Source organism: Triturus cristatus, chromosome 2_1 (assembly GCF_964204655.1).
Source record: "Triturus cristatus chromosome 2_1, aTriCri1.1, whole genome shotgun sequence".
Classification (NCBI taxonomy): domain Eukaryota; kingdom Metazoa; phylum Chordata; class Amphibia; order Caudata; family Salamandridae; genus Triturus; species Triturus cristatus.
Genome location: NC_140581.1, coordinates 21,751,926 through 21,773,613, shown reverse-complemented (window position 1 = coordinate 21,773,613; position 21,688 = coordinate 21,751,926).

Here is a 21,688-nt window from a genome sequence, read left to right as displayed (position 1 = left end):
CCATGATGATGCATTGTTTACCACACACAAAAGGTTTAAGACATGGAGCCTTTACTACAAAATCCTTTAAGTCATGAAATGCCTTAGACATATCTGTGGTCCAAATAAATTTTGCATTTTTCTTTAATAGACATCTAAAAGGATCCACTTTAGAGGCAAAATTTGGTATGAATTTTGCGTAAAATTCAATGAGACCTAAAAAAGCCACAAGTTGTTCTTTGGAGCTAGGTGTGGGAGCATTTATAATGCTTTCAATATGATTTTGTTTAGGTTTGATCCCATTTGCACTAATTGTATGCCCTAAATATTCTACTTCTTCTTCTTTGATTTTGCATTTATCAAGACGGAGTGAAAGACCTTTTTTTGCTAAAGCAGCGATTACACTTACTAAATTTGAATCATGTTCCTCATTGTTTTTACCATAGACAAGAATGTCATCTTGAAATGCTATCACTCCATTTAGTCCCTGCAAGGTATCCCTCATGAGTCTCTGAAACACTGAGGCAGCACTAGCAAGACCAAAAGGCATGCGACAGTACCTGTAAAGCCCTTCAGGCGTGATGAATGCAGTAATATTCTTTGATTCTTCAGAAAGAAACACTTGGTGATAAGCACTAGCCAAATCAATGCAGGAAAACACTTGAGCACCAGCTAACGTGGAGACCATCTCATGAAGATTTGGTAGAGGATGAGAATCCACCCAAATCGCATTATTTACACTGCGAAGGCCCACACATAGCCTAAGCTCACCTGAAGACTTAACTTAAATCACAATGGGAGAAACCCAAGGTGATCACTCAATAGGCTCAATGATGTTTTTACTACATAATTCCTTGAGCATATCCTTCAATTTGCCCCTGTAAGTAAGAGGAACATTTCTCACTTTGTGTCGCACAGGAACTGCACTATCGTGTAACTTGATAACATGTTCAAACCCTTTGTATCTTCCTAACTGTCCACTAAAAACCTCAGGAAAGGATTCTTTCAACCTATTGACGAATTGAGGATCCTGATTGTGGGAAAAATTGCAAGGATCTACCACAGAGACAGGAGGATTACCTCTGGGATCAATTTTAATCGCTAATTGGCATTGGTGGGGCCATCCTAAGAGTGACAAACCTGATCTCGCTACATATATCTTCCCAAAGATATGACGCCCAGAAAATATTAAATTTGTGCAGAAAAACCCAACAAGGTCAATTTTGTGTCCTGTATACCCACCAGGAGAAACATCAGGTGGAAACAAGGTCTTCGTGGGCCAATTGTCACGAAAAATGTTTAACTAAATAATAGTGTACCAAGCACAAGAATCTACAAAAAAGTCTAAGTCAACATCACCTACAGTGATGAAACATGACGGAAATTTAGTACCTTCGCCCCCGTCACACATGTTAATAACAGTATTGACTTCATAGTCATTGTCATCACATGGATTATCGTTGTCATCACAAATATAATTGACTTTTCTAGGAATTGACTTACAAAATTTCCCAAAATGACCCTTCTTATTATATTTTGTACAAACTCTTCCTATTGCAGGACAATTCTTAAAGTCAGCTAAATGGCTGTCACTTCCGCATCTGTAACAAAGTAATGGAAAATTATTCTTTTCATATTTTTTACTTTTGGCTTTACCCTCAACTCTTAACAACTTGTCAGTCTTTTGTGGGAATTGTTTCCTTTGTTTGTCAGAGTCTTTGGAAACATTAAAGACATCATTTTTATCATTTCCTCTAATTTCTTTTACGAATTTTTCTGAGTGTTCAATTGACTTCACAATATCAATGGCATTATTTAATGACATGTCTGAAGTGGTCCAAAGACGCTCTTGAACTTTTTTATTGTTTGTTCTCATCAAAATTTGATCGCGTAGGACTTGTTCATAACAAATATGCTCAAAGTCGCAAGTAATAGCTAAAGATCTGAGAGCCCATACAAAGTCTTCGATGGGTTCATCATCTTTTTGCTTTCGTGAATAAAATATATATCTTTCCATTACAATGGTTTTTTTTTTCCCGTATCGTAAATTCAGTTGTGAAGATGCATAGTCATATACGTTGATGTTGCCAGGATTAATCAAAGCAGGTAAACTTTTGAATTCTTTCAACACAATCCCACCTAATCGGTGTTTCAAAAGTGAAAGTTTCCTCTCCGGTTCACACTCCTCACCCTCTAACACCTCTACATACGCTAAAAAAACAGGTTCCCATATTTCCCAAGACATGGGAGGATCACCAGGGGAAGCTAGAAAGGATGGAGGAGGAACAATACCAGACATAGTGAAACAGTAAAGGTAGAAGAGACAATATAGATATTAAAAAAAACAAATTAAATTAATGTGAATGACACACGGTCTGTGTGTCACCCAAGTAGCAAAAGTTACCTAAGAACTGCTCCCGTGTGAAACCACGGTGGAAATCCTTGTTGTCAGGAAAGTTACCAGGGAAACAGAATTATTGTGAAACGCTTCCAAAATGACCAGGAAACAGAGTTATTGTGAACGCTTCCAGAATGACGCGGTGCGCAGCGTTAGCGCGCGCCCTTGTTGCCAGGAAGCGATGCGAAGCAAATCAACAAAACAATTTCCTGTATGACGCGGTGCGCAACGTCAGCGCGCGTCCTTGTTGCCAGGAAACGAACACTCTTCTTCACGTAGTCGACGCACAATGCTGACGTCAGCGCGTGATCTCCGTACACCTCGAAGCAACAATGATGTCTGCCCCTCCAGAATTCTAATCCGTGACGGTGGTGGCTTTCCGGTAGAATCTCTGAGCAAATATCATAACAAGTAAGAAAAATTTCTTAACGACTTCCTTTACAGTTCTCTGGTCCCTTGTAAGAGAAATGAATAATCTTTTCCCAACGTAGATCTTAGCTTCCACGAAGAAGAAAAAAAAAAAATGAAATAATTGTAAAAAAAAAATATCGGGATTAGTTTTAGTTATGGTTCCGCATCCCGCTCGTCGCCAGTATTGGAAGTGCAGGCATCCACAGAAAAGAAAACACGGACCAAGCAGATGAAGTTGGACGTGAAGTTTAATACACGTCTGTAAGCAGTGAAGTCAAATCATGAATCCCGTTACCACAACCCAGAGCTCATTCCCAACCTCCACCATATTTTGAAGGCAAACATTCTTCCCCTCTTCACGAGTCAGTCACGAGCTGGAACACCGAACTCCGCTCGTGACTTCTCATGACAACAACCACGTTCCCAACAAATTTACTGCAGGATAGTCCAAGCAATAGCCCACACTGGCCCCATTTACCTACCTGTGCATGAAAAGTGATCCATATTTTAGATATAGAGTGAAGCACATCAATCGTTAGTGTCAGCATCCAGGCCTTGTATTGTGTAACCTTAAACGCCTAACCTAAGCTTGTCCACTCCATACTTTAAGTCAATTTTTTATAACTCAAGGATTTCGCAAATACTACAAGCTCCCCATTGGCTAAAAAGTACTAGTATTGCTATTTTTTGTAATTTAGCACTATCAAGAATTTTTGCTGTGTCATCAAGTAGCATGCTGCTGTCAATTCTTAGTAAAGCTTTGATAACATTATAACCCAATAGCTCAGTCTTTTTATTACCATATAGTCTCCTATGATGGATACTCAATCATTCAAATTAATTTTACATTTGGAGCTCACCTAAGTGGAACTGGAAGTGGTACCTCGCTTGTGAAATTGTAATGCCTTCCCTGTTATTGCTCAATCTATATTTAGGTAAAACAACTAGTATGAAGTGAAGTGAACTAGTTAACCTAGTAAGTAAGTAACTAACTGCTACTTTTGTTTATCTAGGTTGTTGTAGAGAATATAGGTCATGCAGCATTCCGCCTAATGGTCAAGATAGTTAGAGAACTACACTCTCTCTCACAGCTACAAACACATGAACAGGCTGCATAAAAGCTAAAGTCAGAATTGCAAAGTAAAAGTAAAACCAACTCTTCAAAAATAAATTTAGATGATATAAAATAGTTTCCCCCTTTATTTTTACATGGAAACCAACCCTCTCCTCCCACACATGTCCACCCTTCCCCAAAAACAAACAGACCAAAGCATCAATGTCCTAAAATAGAAAAAGTCCAAAGAAAGTCAAACCCAGTCCTAGCACCCTTCCCACCCTCTTCAACTAGTCCCGACAACACATCCCTCCCACCCAAAAAAAAAATCTACTTAAAAAAGTGTGAAAAGAGGGCATTTTGTGTGTCGGTCCGGAGATGGTCTAGGATCTGCTCCATTGTGGTGAGACGGCTATTGACGGAGTCCAGGCACTACAATATGCGGTGCAGCATTGGCTGGCTGGCGTTGTCAGTGTGGGAGGGGGTGGTAGAAGTTGATGGAAACTTGTGGCAGCGCCGGCGATGGAATGTCTGGGAGGCTGAAAGGGGCCGGCTGCACTGGTGACCTGCTGAAATGGTACCTCACTTGTGTGGGTAGGCCTAGTGTCCACAACAGGAAACGGCTCAAAAGGCAACGTGGGCACACCACATTTTCACAATGAAAAATGACCCTTTTTATGCAAAGTGCCCAACTGTAGTTTTTAAACCCTAGCTCTTCCGGCACCTAGGGAAACCTCGCAAACCTATACATTTTTAAAAACTAGACACCGAGGGAAATCCAGGATGGGGTGACTTGATTTGCTCTCACCAAGTTCTGTTACCCAGAATCCCTTGCAAACCTAAAAAATGGTCAAGAAAACACATTTTCCTCATATTTCTGTGGTGGAAAGATCTGGAATCTGCGTGGATCTACAAAATTCCACCCACCCCGCATCCCCCAAAGTCTTCTGAGAAAAATTGTACCTCACTTGTGTGGGTAGGTCTAGTGTCCGCGACAGGAAACGGCCCAAAACGCAACGTGGACACACCACATTTTCACAGTGAAAAATGAAACTTTTTTTGCAAAGTGCCTAGCTGTAGTTTTTGAACCCAGCTCTGTTGGCACCTAACGAAACCTCGCAAACCTATACATTTTTGAAAACTAGACACCCAGGGGAATCCAGGATGGGGTGACTTGACTGGCTCTCACCAGGTTCTATTACCAGGAATTCCTTACAAACCTTAGAAATTGTCTAAAAAAACAATTTTTTCTCACATTTCTGTCTTGAAGAGTTTTGGAATCTGCGTGGATCCACAAGATTCCACCCATCCCGCGTTCCTCAAAGTCTTCCGAGATAAATGGTACCTCACTTGTGTGGGTAGGCCTAGTGCCCGTGACAGAAAACGGCCCAAAACGCAACGTGGACACACCACATTTTCACAGTGAAAAATGACCCTTTTTTTGCAAAGTGCCTAGCTGTAGTTTTTGAACCCAGGTTTGCCGGCACCTAGTAAAACCTAGCAAACCTATACATTTTTGATAACTAGACAGCCAGGGGAATCCAGGATGGGGTGACTTGACTGGCTCTCACCAGGTTCTGTTACACAGAATCCCTTGCAAACCTAAAGAATTATAAAAAAAAAAAAAAAATTCCTAAAATTTCTGTGGTGGAAAGTTCTGGACTCTGCGTGGATCAACAAAATTCTACCCACCCTGCGTTCCCCAAAGTCTTCTGAGAAAAATGGTACCTCACTTGTGTGGGTAGGCCTAGTGCCCGCGACAGGAAACGGCCCAAAATGCAACGTGGACACACCAAATTTTCACAGTGAAAAATGACCCTTTTTTTGCAAAGTGCCTAGCTGTAGTTTTTGAACGCTAGCTCTGCCGGCACCTTGGGAAACCTAGCAAACCTATACATTTTTGAAAACTAGACACTCATGGGCATCCATGATGGGGTAACTTGACTGGATCTCACCAGGTTCTGTTAACCAGAATCCCTTGCAAACCTAAAAAATGGTCTAAAAAACACATTTTCCTCATATTTCTGTGGTGGAAAGTTCTGGAATCTGCGTGGATCCACAAAATTCCACCCACCCCGCGTTCCCCAAAGTCTTCCAGGAAAAATGGTACCTCACTTTTATGGTTAGGCCTATTGCCCGCGACAAGAAACGACGCAAAACGCAATGTGGACACACCACATTTCACAGTGAAAAATGACCCCTTTTTTGCAAAGTGCCTAGCTGTAGTTTTTGAACCCTAGCTCTACCGGAACATAGAGAAACCTAGCAGACCTATACATTTTTTAAAACTAGACACCCAGGGGAATCCAGGACGGGGGGACTTGACTGGCTCTCACCAGGTTCTGTTACCCAGAATCCCTTGCAAATCTAAAAAATTGTCAAAAAAAACAAACTTTCCTCACCTTTCTGTGGTTGAAAGTTCTGGAATCTGCGTGGATCCACAAAATTCCACCCACCCCGTGTTCCCCAAAGTCTTCCAAGAAAAATGTTACCTCACTTGTGTGGGTGGGTCTAGTCCCCGCGGCAGGAAATGGCGCAAAACGTAACGTGGACATCCCACATTTTCACAGTAAAAAATGACCCTTTTTTGCAAAGTGCCTAGCTCTAGTTTTTGAACCCTAGATCTGCCGGCACCTAGGGAAACTTAGCACACCTATACATTTTTGAAAACTAGACACCCAGGGGAATCCAGGATGGTCAGCCCCCACCCCTGCGTATAAAAAAGCCAGCATATTCACTGGTGCATAGTGGGCTTTCTGCCCCTCGGGGGGCAGATCAGTAGCTACTGCCCCCATCTGCCTTCTGGAAGGGGCAGAAAGACTGTGGCATCTTTTTTGGGGTGGGCGGGGGCATTGGCATGTCCATTCTTGGCAGCCCCTACCCTGAAATTTGGAGGCATAAAATCCCTGGTGACTAGTGGGCTTTTTGCCTCCTGGGGGGTGCAGAAAAGGTGCTATTGCCCGATCTGCCTCCCGGGGGGTACAGAAAGACTGTAGCATTTTTAATTTGAGTGGGTCATTAACATGCCCATTCTGGGCAGCCCCCACCTCTACCTACATAAAAAATAATTCCCCGGTGTTTAGTGGGCTTCCTGCCCCTCAGGGGGGGCAGATCAGGGGCTATTGCCCCCATCTGCCTCCTGGGGAAGAGAAAGTATTTTGTTTTCTTTGGGGGTAGGGTGGGGGCATTTGCATGCCCATTCTGGGCAGCCCACACCCCTGGCCTATAAAAAAAGAATCCTTGGCTTCTAGTGTGCATTCTGTGCCCCCGGGCGGGGCAGACAGACTTGAATTTGGTGGGGAGGGGGGAGGGGCATTGACATGCCCATCTTGGGCAAACCATACTCCTAAATTCATCTGGGGAAAAACTGAAGTCTAGAGGGCTTTCTGCCCCCCGGGAAGGCAGATTGGGGGCTACTGTCCTGATCTGCCTCCGGGGGGGCAAAAGACTGTAACTTTGCAGTGGGGGCATTGGCATGCCCATATTGGGCAGTCCCCACCCCTAATTATAATTTATAAAAAAAATCCCTGGTATCTAGTAAGCTTTTTGCCCCCCCTGGGGGGGGCAGAAAGTCTGTACCTTTGCAGTGGGGGGTGGGGGCATTGGCATGCCCATATTGGGCAGTTTCCTCCCCTAATTATATATATTTTTTAAATCCCTGGTATCTAGTGGGCCTTCTGCCTCACCAAGGAAGCAGCTTGGGGCCCACTGTGATTTTGTGGCCGGGGGTGGGGGCATTGGCATGCCCATATTGGGCAGCCCCCACCTCTAATTAAATATAAACAAAAATCCTGGGTATCTAGTGGGCTTTCTGCCCCGCCCCCGGGGGGGGGGGGCAAATTGGGGGCTCCCCTGTCCAATGATACCCCTACTGTCTTTCTACGTGCTCAGGAGGCTGAGATAGCCCCCTGAGCACGTAGAAAGTGAAACTGAAATGAGCGTAAAGACTCATTTCAGTTTCGGTTTCAGTGAAATTTCGTCAGTGCGACATGCACGCTGATCGTCATTTCACTGAAACAGGGGGGAGGCCTCGGGAGCTGAGGAAGCTCTTCCCCAGCTCCCGAGGCTACAGGGGAGAAATAGAAATCCCTCTGGTGCCTGCATCAGAGGGATTTCCGGGGCTATGTGTCATGACGGCCGGGAGCCGTCGTGCGCACATGAGCACCGTTGCGCATGACGGCGCCCGGTGGTGGTGCGCATGGGAGGGGTTAATACTCGACAAGCCCTGTAAACGTGACTCTTAGCAGTTTGAGCAGGTCCTGTCCCAGTCCAGAAAATCCACCAGCGGTGCTTCAGCTGCTGGATGGTGTGCCTAACCTGGCTGATGCACTGCATGTACCGGTGCACCCTCTCCCAGCACCACTGATGCTCCCATAGGGGGTATCCACTACCAGGTCAGCTGCTAGCATGGAGATGAGGTGGTGCTGCACAAACAAAACAGTTCTGACGCATCTTCCTCACCAAAGATCACACTGGGCTGCACACCTGGGTATCGGTGCCACCACCCACAATGTAGCCGCCCTGCCTTTGACATGGCACTGGGTGGGATCAGAAAAAAAAGAAAAGAAGTCAAATGAGCAAGTAAGGGGAAATAAACAAAAAGTCACATATACCAGACTTACATGTTTTCCATCTCTAATGTGGGAGAATGTTCATCGGAATAAACCACTATTATGTGAAAGGAAGAATACTAGGGTTTTGCTCATCTACCATTAACTAAATGTTTGTGGGTTTTCACAAACCTTTAGCTGGTTGTTTTCCACAACAAAACAAAAGTAAATATTGGTGTATAGGTGTAGGAAGCTGGCTCTGTATATACTATACTAAAGTGAGGCATAGTGTGCACAGAGTCCAGTAGAACCCCAAAGGTAGGTAGAGGTAAATTTAGATAGAACCTTACTCTCTATTTGTGGTAGTGTGGTCGAGCAGTAAGGCAGTATCAGAGGAGAGTGTTAAGAATGTGTTGTACATTCTCAGTCAGCAAATGAATTCACGCACTCAAAGACTGAACCTCAGACCACATGTTTTTGTATAAAAATATTCTTTTAGTTATTTTATTTTCTAGATCCAAGCGAGCCTGGCACAGGTAAGCAATAAATACTTTACAGTAGTAATTCGATTGAAATACAGTTTGAATGATAATGGTATATGCACTTTGATTTGATTTGCAGCATGGATGAAGAGACATGTAATACTTGGTAAATGCAGTACATAGACTTGAATAGGCTTTTCAGTAAAATAGCAGGTAAGTAACTTTTGAGATTACTGGGCTTACACAGAGTAAAATACCTAGATACTACTACTGGAACATTTCCTGAAAACAGGTAAGCAAAATCGTTTTTGTTAGATTATGCAATTTTAAAGAATTTATTTAGTTTCTCAAATTCCACATGTAAAATCTTTTCACAGAAAAACAGTCAATGTAATCCTATAGAGGAAAATAGTGTTATTGGTTTTGAGGTAAGAATTTGGTAGTGGGAGTTGAGGTTCTGGGGGTAGACTCAGGGGTCCCCCAGGGTGGAGGATGCCCTCTTGTTACACCCTCAGCGGCTCTAGGCTGGCCGGGTGCAGAGTGCTGAGGCCCAATATTATCCAATGGGGGACAGGGGGCCTCCAGTTGGTGGCTGCTGGCTAGCAGGCCACTTGGCTGTTGGAGCAAGGCTCCTGGGCTTTAGCTCAGGGCAAATGGGGAAACAAAGTAGCACCAAAGGTGCACCCTCAGCAGCACTAGGGCGGCCAGGTGCAGGGTGCTGTTTTGACATGGTACACCCTGTTGGTTTTAATGGAGAAAAGCACTGCAGGCAGGGAGATGAAGGTCTTCTTGTGGTACTGAAAATTCTGGACCCGTGTTATAAACATCGTCGAATCATGACGATTTTGGTATCAGCAGACTGAGAATGATTAGAATACTATGCACAAGTATTTTCGCCATATTCGGGTGAGGAAATCACCCTGAAATCAGAGTTTCCGTCCTGAACCCTCGGTTTCCATTGTACGGCAGCCATTTTGTGATTGCCCTCACATAGGCCAATGACTAAGGCCAAAAATGAGTCTGAAGGACGCATGCACCTTTGCTGACTCCTCTGTGACCTGGGCAAGCTGACTCCACTGCCTGAAGCCAAACCTGTTCGGCCAGTTCCTTTCCCAGTGGCCGAATGAGATTAGTATCAAGGCACAAACAATCATAAAACCTTTTCATCACACACAAACCATGCCTAATCTTACACACACCTGCCCCTGTTTCTTACTTTATGACTTGCTTTACGAGGAGGAGGTGCCCGTTTTTATTGGGGGTCCGTCGATATCTGATGAAAGTACTAAGCCTCGCCGGGTAATTGATTGAGGGCTGGACAAACTGAAATATGGGCTTGTCATCATGACTCTGCTTTTTCTTTGTAGTGAAAATATGTGAATGGTCAACTGTAAAATAAGGAATGTTTGCCTAAAGCACAATATTTTGAATAAAAAGAGAAGGCTGGCTTTGTAAGGTTGAGCAGTCTCCTGAGAATATACACCGTGTTGTACTTCTAGGATACCTGTTACTGGTTGCAGCCAATAAATACGATCTTTGACTTCACCAAGAAGACTCTGTGTTTCTGTAGTCTGAAACAGGAAGAACTCGAAGTCTTAGGGTGTGTTCCTTGGCACCGCTGGGTTCTGAAAAACCCAGTACTTCAGTTGGCGCCCAACGTGGGGCGATTTCAGCGGTACCGGTCCAAGCCAGAGGTTTGTGAGGAGCTTTGTGTGAAAATTCTGGAAGAAGGCCGCCACTTCATCGACCCCTGCATGTCGACGTGGTCCGAAAGTCTTTGCTGCGAGGTTCCCCGCTTCCCGACGGCTAAGAAGGACTGCTGCCCTGACTATCGCCCTGTTTTGGACCCTTGATGATTGGTAGAGCGAAACGATAGATGAGTCTTCTGGTGATGTCATCGATACCTCAGTTAAGTATAAGTGGAGCGTCTCCCAGTCCTTAGTTTGGTTCTTAGTTTGGTATCCCCTTGGGATCTTTGATTTGGAACTTGCAAGTACCAAAGCCGAGGGACTCGTGTATTCACGAGACTATCGTATTCGATAATCCTTTGAAGTTTGAAGCTAGACTAGAGAGCGAAGATGCCTGGTCTTAGCAGACTTGGGAATTTGTTTTGTCTTGGTTGTAATAGGGATTCCCGATAGGAGGACTCGTGTCCGGTTCCTCTGATTGGAACTCCAACCTATGAACTATATGTGAAACATGGCGTAGGCCCCATCACATATAATGAAGTATGGATCCGATACACCAGGAAAGATGGTGCGTTAAAATGGCCCCAATATGGTAGTTTTGACACAGAGATTCTGGATAATCTGGAGGTTAAACTTTTTAAGAAGAAAGCCCGGCCGGCGATGTTTGACTCTTTCCGCCTATGGCATAAGGAAGCCAAACAGAAGGAAATTAAATTAGCAAAGAGAAATAAGAGAGAAAAGGGTATCTCGGTAATGCAAGCTGCTATGCAGTTTAAAGATAATGAAGAAGAACAGATGAGTGAGCAGTTGCACAGGCAATGTAAAATGGTGATTGATAAATGTTATCCAGTTTTGCCGCTTCTTCAGCAAGATGCAGCAAAAGAAATTGAGAAAGATCCTTTAATGTCACACTTGTTGAGTTCGCCACCCCCTTATGCGCAGAGTGCTACAGCACCACCGCAACCTTTAGTTGTGCAACCCCCAAATATTGTGCCTCAGGTTCTTCCACAGCCGCCAGCTCCTCTTCAGTTGGCTCCTACTCCTATAGCGCAGCCCCCTCAAGGGCCGCCGACTTTGCTACCTGCTTCATCTGTACTTCCTACGACTTTGTCTACTACATCGACTGCCTCTTCTGGTGTTCTTCCTGATACTGCCTCTGCATCTGCATCTGCGTCTGCGTCTGCCTTGCCTCCCTCTGTTTTTCCTCCTGTTCTCTTGTCAACTTCTCCTTCTATCGGACAGAGAATGACTGATACTGTTGCTAGCATTATATTTCCTCTTTTAGGGTCATCTGGTGTGACCCCTAATTCGGAGCGTAAGCCTGATTCTCGAGAGAAAGAGAAGTGTTTGACCATATGGTGCGTAAATGGGTTACTTTCCCTTTTAAATATGATGTAGAGTCTGTTATGGATGTCTTCCGTCAATGGGAAGCACCGAAACAAAGATACGTTTTTGAGAAAATGTGTGCTTTCCTTTGTGAGGAATTGGAGGATAATGAGCTAGAAACAAATCCGCCTGAGCTGTGCCGTGTACGGTTTGAGATTTCAAAGGGCACGATTGTGGGTTCCGATGTTGAGAAAGCAGTTACGACGTTGTTGTCCTTTAGGAATAAGGACCTTTCCCAGTCACTGTTTGAACATGACTCCTCAGTTAGGAAAAAAGTGCGACAGTACCCAATGAGAGAAGTCCCTCCGGTATGGAAGGACGCCGTTGCGGCTGATGCCGTTAATAACATTGTTGCTGCTCCAGCTCATTTTCAGCGTGTTTGGGTACATGTTCCTTGGAAGCGAGCTGAAGTTTTAGCCCTTAAGCAGACTTTGCCTGACCCCCGTAAAAACCCTGCAGGGTATTATAAGGAATTATCACAGACTGCAGACTCATGCATTATGAATTTAGCCGACATAGACATGTTATTTGGGAATGTTGTTCCACAGCCTTTGTGGGGATTGATTCGCCATACAGATCATGCGCAAGAGTTAGGTGACTCATGGGCTAATATTAGTACTGCAAATGATAGACAATTGGGTGGTGCCAAGCCTGAGCCTTTGGTAGCAGAACTTCCTGCTAGGATCATTACTTACATGAAGACTTTAATGCCTGCGATGCGTGTGAATTGGGATAAATTGTCTGCATGTAAGCAGAAGAAAGATGAGACAGTGTCTGATTTCTTCACCAGGTTTGAGGAAATGTTTATCGACCACAGTGGTCAAGATATGAGTACAGAAGGTGGTCAACGGTTGTTCGTTGACAAGTTTGTGCACAATTTGCTTCCCGAGCTGTGTAAGAAATTGAAAGATTCAGAGAGTTCTTGGGCCGTTTCCTCTTCAGCACAAATATTGGCTACTGCACAGTACTACGAAAATAGGGATAAAGATGAGAAGGATAGAGCAGAAAAGAAAACTAAAGAATTGAAGACGAAGGTTCTTTTACAACAGGCGTATCCGCCACGTGGTGGTCAGAGTAACTATCAGCAACCTCAACAGTTTCAGAGAAACTCGCAAAGGTTCGAGTTTTCTCAACTACGTGTTCCTGTAGGTCCCAATCAGTGTTCATATTGTAAAGAAGAGGGTCATTTCAAGTATAGTTGCCCTTTTTTGTTACAGCGTACGAATGGTGCTTCTGGCGCAAGAGGTCGAGGTGTTCAACAAGCTGCTAGAGGTAGAGGACGTGGAAGTTTACCCCAGAACGCGCGTTCCCTTCCGTCTCAAAATTCAATGAATAGTTTTGACCAGCAAAATAACGCGTCTGGTAGGACGGCTCAGTACTATGCTAACGACTACTATGCAGAAGATGAGAATATGGAAGGTAATGATTGCTAGGACAGCCATAGACAAAGAGGGGGAGTTGTTTCAGTTCCAGTAGATCAGAGTGGACCATATGTTAAGGTGACTACATCAGGTGTGTCGGAGCCTTTTCTGTTGGATACTGGTGCTACAAAGAGTTCTATTATGCACTCAAAGCTCCCTGGCGCACCTTTGTCTGGCGAGATGAATGTTTCAGTAGGTTTTTCTGGCGCCCGGGTTAGGAACCCGATTTCTAGTCCTATGTCCCTTTCTGTTGGACCTTGTGAATTGAAAGCACCCCTTATTCTGACGACAGGTTGTGGTGAAAACTTGTTAGGATTGGATTTGTTGAAAAGATTGTATGCTACAGTATATTGTTCTCCTTTGGGAGTACAACTTACACTGGGTAGGAAAGTGATCTCTCCAATGTATTTGTCGAAGGATAAACTTCCGACCGAATTGTCATTTCTTCCTGATATTCTTTGGGCTACTGGTCCTAATGATGTGGGTCTTTTGGAAATACCGCCATATGTTGTGACATTGAAAGCCAATGTTAAATTGCCACGCATTCCCCAATACAAGATCTCTAGTGAAGGTGAAAAGGCGTTGATAGCGATCATTTATGATTTGATTGAAAAAGATGTAATTGAAGAGACAAGAGGCAACGTTTGTAATAGTCCTGTTCTGCCTGTTTTGAAATGTACTGACCCTTCTCAGCCACCTGTTTACAGGTTTGTGATTGATCTTAGAGAGGTCAATAAAATAGTTGTGCCACAGTTTCCAGTTGTTCCTGATATCACTGCCCTATTGACTATGATTCCAGCTTCCGCCACCTGGTTCTCGGTGATTGACTTGAAGAATGCTTTCTTCAGCATCCCGATTGCTGAGGAGAGCAGGGATATTTTTGGCTTCAGTTTAGGAGTAAGCCTGGGCGTTGAACTACGCTCCGTTCGCGGAGCTTGCGAAGTGTAGGTAACTTCGTGCTTCGCGTAGAGCGCGAAGTTGCAGATTGCTACGCAATCTAGCGCGTAGCGTAGTAAATTTGCTTCCTCGCACGCTCAATATTCATTCTCGCGCGCGCGGTAACGTCTTACCTTGATTCTGCGATCACCAACTTGCTTTTCTGTCTGTTTGCGAGCGCCCCGAGATTTGTACTATGGCTGCCCAAGCCCGCGAGAGTGTGCGACCCCGAACACGTCATTGGTGCGCGCGAGCTGACTTCCGGCGGCTGTTTTGGTAAGATCGCGATCCCGAACATGGAAAAACTGCAATCTGGCACAGAATATCTCGCGAGCTTCATAAAACCTTCTCTAAAATGATCATTTTGCTCACAAAACTCCTCAGATTGTGATCTTGCTGTAGTCTTTTGTGTAAGAAAGAGTCCTTTAATTGTTTTAACTCTTTTTTTTCAAGAGGAAGGAAGTGCCCCTGAGTCTACAACTTCCTGTTCCTGTCCAGCAGGCTCCTCCCACGTGCTTTGTGCATGTGTTGTTCACTTTCATTTGGATTTGGAGATGGAAGGATCACTTTTTGTGTCTGTCTGCTGCATCATACCATTGGATTGGATTTATTTGAGGAATTTTTGATTTGAGATTTAATTTACTACAAGTAAGTTGGAGAATTGGTGTGTTTGTTTCATTGGGGCTTGTTTGTACCTACATTTTTCTGGGATTTTTATTGTTTTTAAAAATTATTGTTGTGGTGGGTGGCCTGTACTACTTTCAATAGGGGCCTAGTTGTTTTTCTCTGCAATTTCAGCCAGTAGGGTACCCATGGGTCCATGTTTTGTGGTGTCTGTAGAATTTCTACATCATGTAGGGCATGGATGGCATAGGATTGAAATGCTAAACGTGGCTGTGGTGTATTTCACTGTTGGTGTGTGTGTGTGATTTACCTTTGTTGGATGTGTGTGCTTGTGGCCTAGTAGTCTTCCACTAGGCCCAGAGGTAGTCAGCCTCCAACCTGTGGTGGTTGATTTAAATGTAAAGTTGGTGTTGTCTGGTGATTTCCCTTTACTCTATGGATGGCTTTGGATTTTATTGCAAAAGGTGTGTTTGGGGTGCAATAGCATTTTTTGGGTGTGTGCTAAACAAATTGGGCTATTTTGGCCTGCATGTAAGGCAAGGGATTCAGCTCGTGAACTTTCGGTAACTCTGCACAGCGCGACAATGCGGACTTACAGTTTTCGTCATTTTTGCGCTCGCAATATGCGTGTTCGCGCACGCGAGAAAGCCTTTTTGTACAGTTCGCGATCCCGAACACGCAGCTTTTGCAATCTGGCAAACAATATCTCGCGAGCAACATAGACCCTTATCTAAAACGCTTTTTTGTGCATTTCTGCACAAAAAACTCCTCACGCTGTCATTGAGCTGTAGGTTTGGAGCAGGGAGAAGCTGTTATTTGTCTGGAAAACATTTTTATGAGAGGGATTAAGTTCCACAGACACTACAACTTCCTCTTCCTGTCCTTTGCAATCACTTTTTGTTTGTTATTGTGGTGGGTGGGCTGAGCATGTGTGTGGCGGCCATTTTAGGAAGGCATGCATTGTGCCTTTGCCATAGGCGTCCATTGACTGTCTCCCATTTCTTGTGGTTGTTGTGGGTGTGTGGCGGCCATTTTGTGAAGCCATCCAAGCAGTGTGCTTGCTTTTGCCATCCGGTTCCAAGCTTGTGGCCTAGTAGTCTTCCACTAGGCCCAGAGGTAGTCAGCCTCCAACCTGTGGTGGTTGATTTAAATGTACAGTTGGTGTTGTCTGGTGATTTCCCTTTACTCCATGGATGGCTTTGGATTTTATTGCAAAAGTTGTGTTTGGGGTGCAATAGCATTTTTTGGGTGTGTGCTAAACAAATTGGGCTATTTTGGCCTGCATGTAAGGCAAGGGATTCAGCTCGCGAACTTTCGGTAACTCTGCACAGCGCGACAACGCGGACTTACAGTTTTCGTCATTTTTGCGCTCGCAATATGCGCGTTCGCGCACGCGAGAAAGCCTTTTTGTACAGTTCGCGATCCCGAACACGCAGCTTTTGCAATCTGGCAAACAATATCTCGCGAGCAACATAGACCCTTCTCGAAAACGCTTTTTTGTGCATTTCTGCACAAAAAACTCCTCAGGCTGTCATTGAGCTGTAGGTTTGGAGCAGGGAGAAGCTGTTATTTGTCTGGAAAACATTTTTATGAGAGGGATTAAGTTCCACAGACACTACAACTTCCTCTTCCTGTCCTTTGCAATCACTTTTTGTTTGTTATTGTGGTGGGTGGGCTGAGCATGTGTGTGGCGGCCATTTTAGGAAGGCATGCATTGTGCCTTTGCCATAGGCGTCCATTGACTGTCTCCCATTTCTTGTGGTTGTTGTGGGTGTGTGGCGGCCATTTTGTGAAGCCATCCAAGCAGTGTGCTTGCTTTTGCCATCCGGTTCCAAGCTTGTGGCCTAGTAGTCTTCCACTAGGCCCAGAGGTAGTCAGCCTCCAACCTGTGGTGGTTGATTTAAATGTACAGTTGGTGTTGTCTGGTGATTTCCCTTTACTCCATGGATGGCTTTGGATTTTATTGCAAAAGGTGTGTTTGGGGTGCAATAGCATTTTTTGGGTGTGTGCTAAACAAATTTGGCTATTTTGGCCTGCATGTAAGGCAAGGGATTCAGCTCGCGAACTTTCGGTAACTCTGCACAGCGCGACAACGCGGACTTACAGTTTTCGTCATTTTTGCGCTCGCAATATGCGTGTTTGCGCACGCGAGAAAGCCTTTTTGTACAGTTCGCGATCCCGAACACGCAGCTTTTGCAATCTGGCAAACAATATCTCGCGAGCAACATAGTCCCTTCTCGAAAACGCTTTTTTGTGCATTTCGGCACAAAAAACTCCTCAGGCTGTCATTGAGCTGTAGGTTTGGAGCAGGGAGAAGCTGGTCTTTGTCTGGAAAACATTTTTATGAGAGGGATTAAGTTCCACAGACACTACAACTTCCTCTTCCTGTCCTTTGCAATCACTTTTTGTTTGTTATTGTGGTGGGTGGGCTGTGCATGTGTGTGGCGGCCATTTTAGGAAGGCATGCATTGTGCCTTTGCCATAGGCGTCCATTGACTGTCTCCCCTTTCTTGAGGTTGTTGTGGGTGTGTGGCAGCCATTTTGTGAAGCCATCCAAGCAGTGTGCTTGCTTTTGCCATCCGGTTCCAAGCTTGTGGCCTAGTAGTCTTCCACTAGGCCCAGAGGTAGTCAGCCTCCAACCTGTGGTGGTTGATTTAAATGTACAGTTGGTGTTGTCTGGTGATTTCCCTTTACTCCATGGATGGCTTTGGATTTTATTGCAAAAGGTGTGTTTGGGGTGCAATAGCATTTTTTGGGTGTGTGCTAAACAAATTGGGCTATTTTGGCCTGCATGTAAGGCAAGGGATTCAGCTCGCGAACTTTCGGTAACTCTGCACAGCGCGACAACGCGGACTTACAGTTTTCGTCATTTTTGCGCTCGCAATATGCGTGTTCGCGCACGCGAGAAAGCCTTTTTGTACAGTTCGCGATCCCGAACACGCAGCTTTTGCAATCTGGCAAACAATATCTCGCGAGCAACATAGACCCTTCTCGAAAACGCTTTTTTGTGCATTTCTGCACAAAAAACTCCTCAGGCTGTCATTGAGCTGTAGGTTTGGAGCAGGGAGAAGCTGTTATTTGTCTGAAAACATTTTTATGAGAGGGATTAAGTTCCACAGACACTACAACTTCCTCTTCCTGTCCTTTGCAATCACTTTTTGTTTGTTATTGTGGTGGGTGGGCTGAGCATGTGTGTGGCGGCCATTTTAGGAAGGCATGCATTGTGCCTTTGCCATAGGCGTCCATTGACTGTCTCCCATTTCTTGTGGTTGTTGTGGGTGTGTGGCGGCCATTTTGTGAAGCCATCCAAGCAGTGTGCTTGCTTTTGCCATCCGGTTCCAAGCTTGTGGCCTAGTAGTCTTCCACTAGGCCCAGAGGTAGTCAGCCTCCAACCTGTGGTGGTTGATTTAAATGTACAGTTGGTGTTGTCTGGTGATTTCCCTTTACTCCATGGATGGCTTTGGATTTTATTGCAAAAGTTGTGTTTGGGGTGCAATAGCATTTTTTGGGTGTGTGCTAAACAAATTGGGCTATTTTGGCCTGCATGTAAGGCAAGGGATTCAGCTCGCGAACTTTCGGTAACTCTGCACAGCGCGACAACGCGGACTTACAGTTTTCGTCATTTTTGCGCTCGCAATATGCGTGTTCGCGCACGCGAGAAAGCCTTTTTGTACAGTTCGCGATCCCGAACACGCAGCTTTTGCAATCTGGCAAACAATATCTCGCGAGCAACATAGTCCCTTCTCGAAAACGCTTTTTTGTGCATTTCTGCACAAAAAACTCCTCAGGCTGTCATTGAGCTGTAGGTTTGGAGCAGGGAGAAGCTGTTATTTGTCTGGAAAACATTTTTATGAGAGGGATTAAGTTCCACAGACACTACAACTTCCTCTTCCTGTCCTTTGCAATCACTTTTTGTTTGTTATTGTGGTGGGTGGCCTGAGCATGCGTGTGGCGGGCATTTTAGGAAGGCATGCATTGTGCCTTTGCCATAGGCGTCCAAACTTGTGGCCTAGTCGTACAGTAGGCCCAGGGGTACAACTCAGCAATCATCACAGCGGGTTTTTGTTCCTTGCTATTCTTCTTCCTAAGTGTACACAGTACAAATACAACAGGATCCCTGGCCTTGTCAGTCTCTTAATGGCTGGCTATACTGTTGATGTTGTTCACTGACTTCATGAAATTTAATAATTGTGATGACCACCCACGAGACACTAATAAGTTATATATTATATTATGGATCTTTTGACTGATGTTCTTCTGGCTTTTTTGCTTTTAGGTGCACAAAAGACAGAGGTGTGTCATCATCATCCACTGTTGTGGTGCCAGACCGACGTCCTGCTGCTGTAGTGTACACAACGTGACGTGTCAGTGACCTGACCAGGCATCTCTGCAACTTGTGCAACTGAGTGCTGTTTTGACATCTGTTGAAGATGCCCCCAAAGAAAGCAGGTAGCAGGTCCTCCGGTACCAAGAAAGTTGCCATGGAGAAGAAGGAACAGAAGAAGAAGGAAGTGTCACTTAAGTCTGGTGTGCCTCCCAAAACCTTTTTTGGTTCACCAAAAATGAGGCCTGCAGCAGCGGTGTCGGGGGGGCAAGCTGGGGGCAGCACCTCCACATCAGTGGGCCCAACCCACCAACCCATGCCCAAGCAGATGAGTGTGGAAGAGGTAGCCAGCCTTATGGTAGAAAGCAGTGATGCTGAGCCTGAACTAAACTTATCGCTATCTCAAAGTAGTACACAATCAACGCAGGAGGGAACATCATCAACACAGCAGATAAGTGGTCAACAGCCGCAGCCACCGCCCGCAATAGTAGCTGTTCCTCCCGAAGTAGGGGCAGTTCAGGAAATTGAGCCTCATGCAGAGGAAGAAGAGGAAGCCACTCCTTTAGAAGTTGCATTGGCTTTTAAATCCCCAGCAAGGAAAAGGAGGGTTAGTACATCAAGTTCTTCACCAAGCCCCCCTTCTGATGATCTAGATGTCACTTGGAAGCCACAAACTGAGTCTGAGAGGGAAACACATCACAAGAGCAGGCATGGGAAAAGGAAGGTTCCAGAAAGCCTTACACTTATGGATGTTGATGTAGAAGAGCAGGTTGATGATGATGAAAGAAAATTTGGTATGAATTTTGCGTAAAATTCAATGAGACCTAAAAAAGCCACAAGTTGTTCTTTGGAGCTAGGTGTGGGAGCATTTATAATGCTTTCAATATGATTTTGTTTAGGTTTGATCCCATTTGCACTAATTGTATGCCCTAAATATTCTACTTCTTCTTCTTTGATTTTGCATTTATCAAGACGGAGTGAAAGACCTTTTTTTGCTAAAGCAGCGATTACACTTACTAAATTTGAATCATGTTCCTCATTGTTTTTACCATAGACAAGAATGTCATCTTGAAATGCTATCACTCCATTTAGTCCCTGCAAGGTATCCCTCATGAGTCTCTGAAACACTGAGGCAGCACTAGCAAGACCAAAGGGCATGCGACAGTACCTGTAAAGCCCTTCAGGCGTGATGAATGCAGTAATATTCTTTGATTCTTCAGAAAGAAACACTTGGTGATAAGCACTAGCCAAATCAATGCAGGAAAACACTTGAGCACCAGCTAACGTGGAGACCATCTCATGAAGATTTGGTAGAGGATGAGAATCCACCCAAATCGCATTATTTACACTGCGAAGGCCCACACATAGCCTAAGCTCACCTGAAGACTTAACTTAAATCACAATGGGAGAAACCCAAGGTGATCACTCAATAGGCTCAATGATGTTTTTACTACATAATTCCTTGAGCATATCCTTCAATTTGCCCCTGTAAGTAAGAGGAACATTTCTCACTTTGTGTCGCACAGGAACTGCACTATCGTGTAACTTGATAACATGTTCAAACCCTTTGTATCTTCCTAACTGTCCACTAAAAACCTCAGGAAAGGATTCTTTCAACCTATTGACGAATTGAGGATCCTGATTGTGGGAAAAATTGCAAGGATCTACCACAGAGACAGGAGGATTACCTCTGGGATCAATTTTAATCGCTAATTGGCATTGGTGGGGCCATCCTAAGAGTGACAAACCTGATCTCGCTACATATATCTTCCCAAAGATATGACGCCCAGAAAATATTAAATTTGTGCAGAAAAACCCAACAAGGTCAATTTTGTGTCCTGTATACCCACCAGGAGAAACATCAGGTGGAAACAAGGTCTTCGTGGGCCAATTGTCACGAAAAATGTTTAACTAAATAATAGTGTACCAAGCACAAGAATCTACAAAAAAGTCTAAGTCAACATCACCTACAGTGATGAAACATGACGGAAATTTAGTACCTTCGCCCCCGTCACACATGTTAATAACAGTATTGACTTCATAGTCATTGTCATCACATGGATTATCGTTGTCATCACAAATATAATTGACTTTTCTAGGAATTGACTTACAAAATTTCCCAAAATGACCCTTCTTATTGTATTTTGTACAAACTCTTCCTATTGCAGGACAATTCTTAAAGTCAGCTAAATGGCTGTCACTTCCGCATCTGTAACAAAGTAATGGAAAATTATTCTTTTCATATTTTTTACTTTTGGCTTTACCCTCAACTCTTAACAACTTGTCAGTCTTTTGTGGGAATTGTTTCCTTTGTTTGTCAGAGTCTTTGGAAACATTAAAGACATCATTTTTATCATTTCCTCTAATTTCTTTTACGAATTTTTCTGAGTGTTCAATTGACTTCACAATATCAATGGCATTATTTAATGACATGT